Source organism: Symphalangus syndactylus, chromosome 23 (genome assembly GCF_028878055.3).
Source record: "Symphalangus syndactylus isolate Jambi chromosome 23, NHGRI_mSymSyn1-v2.1_pri, whole genome shotgun sequence".
Lineage (NCBI taxonomy): Eukaryota > Metazoa > Chordata > Mammalia > Primates > Hylobatidae > Symphalangus > Symphalangus syndactylus.
In genome coordinates, this window is record NC_072445.2 from 11,390,226 (window position 1) to 11,399,145 (window position 8,920).

An 8,920-nucleotide genomic window follows, 5' to 3' on the forward strand; every position below is an offset into this window, starting at 1 on the left:
ATGTTGGCCAGGCTGGTTTCGAACTCCTGACCTCAGGTGATCCACTCACCTCGGCCTCCCAAAGTGTTGGGAATACAGGCATGAGCCACCAGCCCAGCTGGTAATAAACATTTGATCCAGACACTGATCCTTGGCAAGTTAAAGGATGTGGATGCTTAAACAGTCAGGGCCCCCACCGAAAAGGTGGTTACTAATTTTAAGTACCTCCAAAATATCCACCTTCATTACTGATTAAAGACACCTCCAGGCTGGGCACGGTGGCTCATGCCTGTAATCCCAGCACTTTGGGAGGCCGAGGCAGGTGGATCACGAGGTCAGGAGATCGAGACCATCCTGGCTAACACAATGAAACACCGTCTCTACTAAAAATACAAAAATTAGCCAGGCGTGGTGGCATGCTGCTGTAATCCCAACACTCGGGAGGCTGACGCAGGAGAATTGCTTGAACCTGGGAGGTGGAGGTTGCAGTGAGCCGAAATCACGCCACTGCACTCCAGCCTGGGTGACAGAGCGAGACTCCATCTCAAAAAAAAAAAAAAAAGACACCTCCAGAATATCATAAATTTGATTACCTATTACAAGTACTTCTGAAATATAATAAAGTTGATTGAAGGTATCAGAAATATCTTACAACGCTATACTTGAAACCCCATGTTTACATAAAATAGCACTGAATGCACAAGCCGACCAAAGCAAGTGGTTACTTTTCCCCTTCTCGTCGTCTAAAACATTTCCTTTTCCAGGGTGAAAGACATCTTTTCCCGATTCCTTCAGCATGGAGCTTTACATTTTGGGGATGAGTGGAGAAGAGAAGGTGGTAGAATAAAGGAGTAAGAGAAAAGGTAGAATGATGAGAACGTGGCGCCCTAAGTCCCACCTCCTTGCTTCTCCCTACCACACACCCAGGCTGCATCATCCCATCTGGGATTTCATCTCCCCCAGTCACCCTGAATTCCTCCAAGTCTACGGTACCAATCTGAGCACTCACTGCCCACCCCACCCCCAAGATGGCTACATGCAGCAATCTATTGAAAAGTTGGCCTGTGGTCTCAAGATAGAAAGTACTTGGAGAAACACAGGACTTTCCTTGAGATGCTACATCAAAACCCTTTTCTTCTCTGCTCAATCTTTTGAAAACATAATGAAAAAATTCCATCTCGCCTTTATTGAAACTCACACAGGGAAACCACACTTCAATTGGCAGAGCTCTGCCCCCCAAGTGGATCAACCTTGCTTACAGAGGGAACTAGTTGTTTTAGACATTTTAAGAACCCATCTTGCTTGGACGTGGATTATTTTTAAAAAGTATAAAATTGAATAGATTTCTGCTTTATAATATCACCAATTTAAAGAGGAGGAAGCTTTTATTTTTATTTTTATTTATTTATTTATTTTTTGAGACGGAGTCTCGCTTTGTCGCCCAGGCTGGAGTGCAGTGACGTGATCTCGGCTCACTGCAAGCTCCGCCTCCCGGGTTCACGCCATTCTCTTGCCTCAGCCTCTCCGAGTAGCTGGGACTACAGGCGCCCGCCACCACGCCCGGCTAATTTTTTTGTATTTTTAGTAGAGACGGGGTTTCACCGTGGTCTTGATCTCCTGACCTCGTGATCCGCCAGCCTCGGCCTCCCAAAGTGCTGGGATTACAAGCGTGAGCCACCGCGCCCGGCCGGAAGCTTTTATTTTTATGTCTCTTGGATGAAAGAGTGTAGAAAAGGCGTGGGGAGATAGTGTTTGTATCTGCAGAAGCCCACGCTCTGCAGCTCTGGTAGCTGACCACTATTGGTACTTACTCTGTATCTTACAAGAATTGACCCACAAAACAATCCTATAAGTTAGGTGCTATACTTAGCATCACCTTCATCTTACAAATGGGGAAACTGAGGCTTGGAGTGGTCAAGAAGCTTGCCCAAGGTCTCATGTAGCAAGTAGCCGAGCTAGGACTTGAACAATGGGGCTCCAGAGTCCATGTCCCTAACTACCATGCTACAGTAGCCTCTAGTTTACCACTGAATTAAAAGCTGGTCTTACACAAAAGCCATGGAGTGAGCAAAAATTCCATCCTTTTACTTCTATTCCAGGGAGAAAAAAGCAAAAGAACTGGGAAAGATAATGTCATCATCATCATTTTAATTTGTTAACTTGAGTTCTAAAGTCTGGCAGAATTCATGCTCCTCTTCCCACAATTTAGAGTTGTTTCTGGTAAGGACTAAATCAGCCAGGGCCTGAATTTCCCAGCCTCCCTCAGATCTAGGTGGGGTCATTTGACCAGTTCTCTCCAGTAAAATGTGAGCCAAAGGAGTGTATGCCACTTTGGGGACAAGACAATGAAGAAGCAAGTGTACCTTCTCCATTCTCTCTTTCCTTGTTTTGCTTTCTAGATGCAGAGGACTCCAAGCCCTAGGGAATAGAGAAGCTACAGGAAGAAAGCAGTCTGAGTACTTGAATGACTTAATGGTAGGCTGTCCACTCTCTAGGGACACTGAACAAATACGTGAGTAAGAAATAACTTTCTGTTGTGTTAAACCACTGAAACTTGGGGTTTGTATGTTACTGCAGCTAGCATTACCCTAACATATAAAGCACACAACCAATGACAGTCCAAGAGCCCCCAGCATGTCCCTGCACCCTTTCTGTTCTAGTTCCTTACTGCTGCATAACAAACCACGTCAAAACTAAGTGTCTTAACCCAACCATCGTATTACGTTCACTAACTCTGTGGGTCAGGAATTCAGGTGGAGTATAACAGAGAGAGCTTGGATCTCCTCCACTGGTCAGGAGATCGAGACCATCCTGGCTAACACGGTGAAACCCCGTCTCTACTAAAACTACAAAAAAAATTAGCCGGGCGTGATGGCGGGCGCCTGTAGTCCTAGGCTCCTCTGGAGCCTGAGCTGGAAGACAAAGAGGACTGGGGATGATTCAGGGTCGGGGCTGATGTAATCTAGGGGCACCTTCATTCCCATGACTGGCCATTGATGCTGGATGTCAGTTGGGACCTCAGTTGGGGTTGTCAGGCAGGACATCTACATGTCGCCTCTTCATGTGATCTCTCCACTTCCTTATGTAGACTAGGTTCCAGCAGTGAGCATCCCAAAAAGACCAGGTGGAAGCTGTATCACCTTTTATGACATAGCATTACTTCTGTTGGAGTTCCATGCCCATCTAGATTCAAGGGGAGGAAATATAAACTCCACCTTGCAATGTGAGGAATGTCAGTGTCACATGGTAAGAGCAAGCAGGATGGGAGATCTTGTAATCATCTTTTAAAAGAGTGATCTGTCACACTTCCTTTTCATAATTCTTTTATTTCTCCCTTCCTTCCTTCCGTCCTTCCTTCCTTCCTTCCTTTTCTTTTTTCTTTCCTTTTTCTTTTTTCTTTTATTTTCCTTTTTTTGAGATAGGGTTTCAGGGTTTCACTGTGTTACCAAGGCTGGAGTGCAGTGGCACAATCATGGCTCACTGCAGCCTCGACCTTCCAGGCTCAGGCGATCCTCCCACCTCAGTCTCCCAAGTAGCTGAGACCACAGGTGCACACTATTTTTTTTTTGAGGTGCACACTTGACTAATTTAAAACCTTTCTTTTTTTTGTAGAGATAAGATCTCCCTATGTTGCCCAGGCTGGTCTTGAACTCCTGGGTTCAAGCGATCTTCTCACCACGGCCTCCCAAATTGCTGGGATTGTAGGTGTGAGCCACTGTGCCCGGCTTTTCCATACTTCTCTCATCCCTCTCCCTTTCTTCTTCTTGCCCTGTGCTTTCTCCCCTTATTGTCATGTTCCTTCCCCACTCCCCAAGCCTCTCCACAGTCAGCTCGAACATTCCTCAGTTCTGTTTAATTGACATTAACTGAGCATATGTAATGTGACAGTTGTCAGTTTCACATAGATAACCCCCTACTTACTTTTCCACATCCTGCTGTCTTTTCCCATTTCAGTTTTCGCTCTTGAGATGGGTATGAGACAGGGTTTCTCAGCCTCAGCATTGTTGACATTTTGTATGGGATAGCCCTTGTTGTGGGGACTATCTTGTGATTTGTGGGATGTTCAGTAGCATCCCTGGCCTCTAATCATTAGATGCCAGTGGCACCCCTCCCCACATCATGACAACCAAAAATGTCCCCAGACATTGCCTGGAAAGAGCAAAATCACCCCCAGTTAAGAGCCACTGTTAAAAGGGAATATATAGGGGAGGTAGAGTTGATAAAATCTCCAAATCTTAGAAGTCAGTGGTCTCGACGAGATCGGGCACGTTCAGGGTGGTATGGCTATAGACAGAAGTCAGTGGTCTTCAACCTGTTTTGGTCATGCACCCTTAGTAAAAAAACAGTGTCTGAGAATACAGCCCAATATGTGCATGTTTGTTTATTCATGTAAAGTCTATACATATCTTCTATGTTGTTCTTTTTTGTAATTATAAAATAATCACAAAAGTAGACATTTTTAAAAGGATGAGATAAAAACCTAATTAAAGGCCAGGTGTGGTAACTTACCCCTGTAATCCCAGCACTTTGGGAGGCCAAGGTGGGAGGATTACTTTATTTATTTATTTATTTTAATTTTTTTATTACACTTTAAGTTCTAGGGTACATGTGCACAACGTGCAGGTTTGTTACCTATGTATACATGTGCCATGTTGGTGTGCTGCCCCCATTAACTCATCATTTACATTAGGTATATCTCCTAATGCTATCCCTCCCCCCACACCACCCCACGACAGGCGCCAGTGTGTGATGTTCCCCTTCCTGCGTCCAAGTGTTCTCACTGTTCAATTCCCACCTATGAGTGAGAACATGTGGTGTTTGGTTTTTTGTCCTTGTGATAGTTTGCTGAGAATTATGGTTTCCAGCTTCATCCATGTCCCTACAAAGGACATGAACTCATCCTTTTTTATGGCTGCATAGTATTCCATGGTGTATATGTGCCACATTTTCTTAATCCAGTCTATCATTGATGGACATCTGGGTTGGTTCCAAGTCTTTGCTATTGTGAATAGTGCCGCAATAAACATACATGTGCATGTGTCTTTATAGCAGCATGATTTATAATCCACTGGGTATATACCCAGTAATGGGATGGCTGGGTCAAATGGTATTTCTAGTTCTAGATCCTTGAGGAATCGCCACACTGTCTTCCACAATGGTTGAACTAGTTTACAGTCCCACCAACAGTGTAAAAGTGTTCCTGTTTCTCCACATCCTCTCCAGCACCTGTTGTTTCCTGACTTTTTAATGACTGCCATTCTAACTGGTGTGAGATGGTATCTCATTGTGGTTTTGATTTGCATTTCTCTGATGGCCAGTGATGATGAGCATTTTTTCATGTGTCTGTTGGCTGCATAAATGTCTTCTTTTGAGAAGTGTCTGTTCATATCTTTTGCCCACTTGTTGATGGGGTTGTTTGTTTTTTTCTTGTAAATTTGTTTGAGTTCTTTGTAGATTCTGGATATTAGCCCTTTGTCAGATGAGTAGATTGCAAAAATTTTCTCCCATTCTGTAGGCTGCTTGTTCACTCTGATGGTAGTTTCTTTTGCTGTGCAGAAGCTCTTTAAGAAGCTCTTTAGGCCGGGCGCAGTGGCTCACGCTTGTAATCCCAGCACTTTGGGAGGCCGAGGTGGGCGGATCACGAGGTCAGGAGATCGAGACCACGGTGAAACCCCGTCTCTACTAAAAATACAAAAAAAAAAAATTAGCCGGGCGTGGTGGCGGGCGCCTGTAGTCCCAGCTACTAGGAGAGGCTGAGGCAGGAGAATGGTGTGAACCCAAGAGGCGGAGCTTGCAGTGAGCCGAGATTGCGCCACTGCACTCCAGCCTGGTGACAGAGCAAGACTCCGTCTCAAAAAAAAAAGAAGCTCTGGCCGGGTGCGGTGGCTCACGCTTGTAATCCCAGCACTTTGGGAGGCCGAGGCGGGCAGATCACGAGGTCAGGAGATCGAGACCACGGTGAAACCCCGTCTCTACTAAAAATACAAAAAATTAGCCGGGCATCGTGGCGGGCGCCTGTAGTCCCAGCTACTCAGAGAGGCTGAGGCAGGAGAATGGCGTGAACCCAGGAGGCGGAGCTTGCAGTGAGCCGAGATCGCGCCACTGCACTCCAGCCTGGGCGACAGAGCGAGACTCCGTCTCAAAAAAAAAAAAAAAAAAAAAAAAAAAAGAAGCTCTTTAGTTTAATTAGATCCCATTTGTCAATTTTGGCTTTTGTTGCCATTGCATTTGGTGTTTTAGTCATGAAGTCCTTGCCCATGCCTATGTCCTGAATGGTATTGCCTAGGTTTTCTTCCAGGGTTTTTATGGTTTTAGGTCTAACATTTAAGTCTTTAATCCATCTTGAATTAATTTTTTATAAGGTGTAAGGAAGGGATCCAGTTTCAGCTTTCTACGTATGGCTAGCCAGTTTTCCCAGGACCATTTATTAAATAGGGAATCCTTTCCCTATTTCTTGTTTTTGTCAGGTTTGTCAAAATCAGATGGTTGTAGATGTGTGGTATTATTTCTGAGGGCTCTGTTCTGTTCCATTGTTCCATTGGTCTATATCTCTGTTTTGGTACCAGTACCATGCTGTTTTGGTTACTGTAGCCTTGTAGTATAGTTTGAAGTCAGGTAACGTGATGCCTTCAGCTTTGTTCTTTTGGCTTAGGATTGTCTTGGCAATGTGGGCTGTTTTTTGGTTCCATATGAACTTTAAAGTAGTTTTTTCCAATTCTGTGAAGAATGTCATTGGTAGCAGTAGGAGGATTACTTTAACCCAGGAGTTCAATACCAGCTTGGGCAACACAGTGAGACTCCATCACGAAAAAAAAAAAAAAAAAAAAAGAAAAGAAGAGAGAAAGAAAGAAAGAGAAAGAAAGAAAGAGGGAGAGAGAGAGAGAAGGAAGGAAGGAAGGAAAAAAGGAAGGAAGGAAAAAAAAACAAAAAAACCCCCCACCGGGCACAGTGGCTCATGCCTGTAATCCTAGCACTTTGGGAGGTCAAGGTGGGCAGATCACTTGAGGTTAGGAGTTCAAGACCAGCCTGGCCAACATGGTGAAACCCCGTCTCTACTAGAAATACAAAAATTAGCCAGAAATTGCTTGAACCTGGGAGGCGGAGGTTGCAGTGAGCTGACATTGTGCCACTGCACTCAGGCCTGGGCAACAGAACAAGACTCTGTCTCAAAAAATAATAATAATAATAATTAGATATCCTGTTATATTCTATCCACAAACAAATGAATCATTTTGTGCATTCCCTGTGGATGGCCATTTCTAGTGCTAGACCATAATGAATGCAACCTCTGGGGCTAGACAGATCTAGGCTTACAGCCCTGGCTTCAGTTTCCTGCACTGCCATTTACTAGTTGAGTTACATTTATTCATTCAATAAAATGTCAGGAATGCAATGGAAAACAAGATGTAACCTTCGAGAAACTCTTAGTTTTCTCATAGGCAAAATGAGGATAACTTGCAGGATGGTAGTGAGGACTAATAAGACGATATACGATAAGCATATAATAGGCACTCAAAAGTGGTGCCTATGAATTCATGGCAGGGCTATTTGTGACAGCAAAAGACTGGAAAGAGCCCTACTGCATATCAACAAGGGACTGGTTGAATAAACAATGGTATATCTAGGAAGCAGGATAAGTACTCAAGGAAGTAATCATGTCCTCAGGATGCAACAACCGTGGTGACTGTACAGTCGACACAATAAGCCCCAGCATTCACACTGTAGTCAAGCTCATTCAAGCAAAGCTGTCTCTAGTAGAGAATTTCCCCCATAGACAGCATGCATGTTTTGATTTTACCTGTCCTCAGACTGACCCTTTGCTCATTATAATAGTAAAAACCACACCCCCGGGGAGAGATTTAAGGTGCTAATGAGACGTGGGGTATGAATAGGCCTGCACAGCTACTGCGCATGTGCACCCAGAGGACCGCCCAGAGCATGCTTCCTAGTAACACCTCTTCCCACTCCTTTATGAATAATCCATGTAAGTCTCCCGTAAAGGGAGTCTCCCTAGTGCCAGTCTTGGCTGTCCCACCTTGAATCGTTTCTCAGGGTGGACTGTCTCTTCTGCATTTAACTTTCAAAATATTCTTTTTCCTTTGCAATGAATTGCTCTATGTTGCATCTCCTGCTGTGTGTCTCTTGTTTAAATTCTTTTAAACTAAGAAGACAAGAACTGAGGTCTCACAACCGCCATCAACATCTACGCAATAGAGTAATATACAGCTGTCAAGAGGAAGGAGGGACGGGGTGCGGTGGTTCACACCAACACTTTGGGAGGCTGAGGGATTTTTAAAAAATTATTATTAAATTAAAAAAAGAGAGGCTGGGCATGGTGGCTCACACTTGTAATCCTAGCACTTTGGGAGCCCGAGGCGGGTGGATCACAAGGTCAGGAGTTTGAGACCAGCCTGGCCAACATAGTGAAACCCCGTCTCTACTAAAAATACAAAACTTAGCCGAGCATGGTGGTGGGTGCCTGTAATCCCAGCTACTCAGGAGGCTGAGGCAGGAGAATTGCTTGAACCTGGGAGGCAGAGGTTGCTGTGAGCCGAGATCATGCCACTACACCCCAGTCTGGTGACAGAGTAAGACTCCGTCTCAAAAAAAAAAAAAAAACAGAGTGAAAGGAGGAATATATATATATTGTTATGGAGTAATCTCCAGGATACTTAGTTAAATAAAACAAGTGAGGTACAGTAGGTGGGAGTGGGACTGAATAGGTGAAGCCTGGAGGATTTTTTTTTGGGCGATAAATTATTTTCTCTGATGCTGTAATGGTGGATATCTGACACCATGCATCTATCAAAACCCATAGAACTTTGCAGTAAGGGTGAACCTTAACGTATATATTAACCTTAATGTGTACACTCATCAATTGTTAATGTAAAATGTATATAAACTCTAAGCAATCATTTAGCAGGTCAGAGGATCCCACATA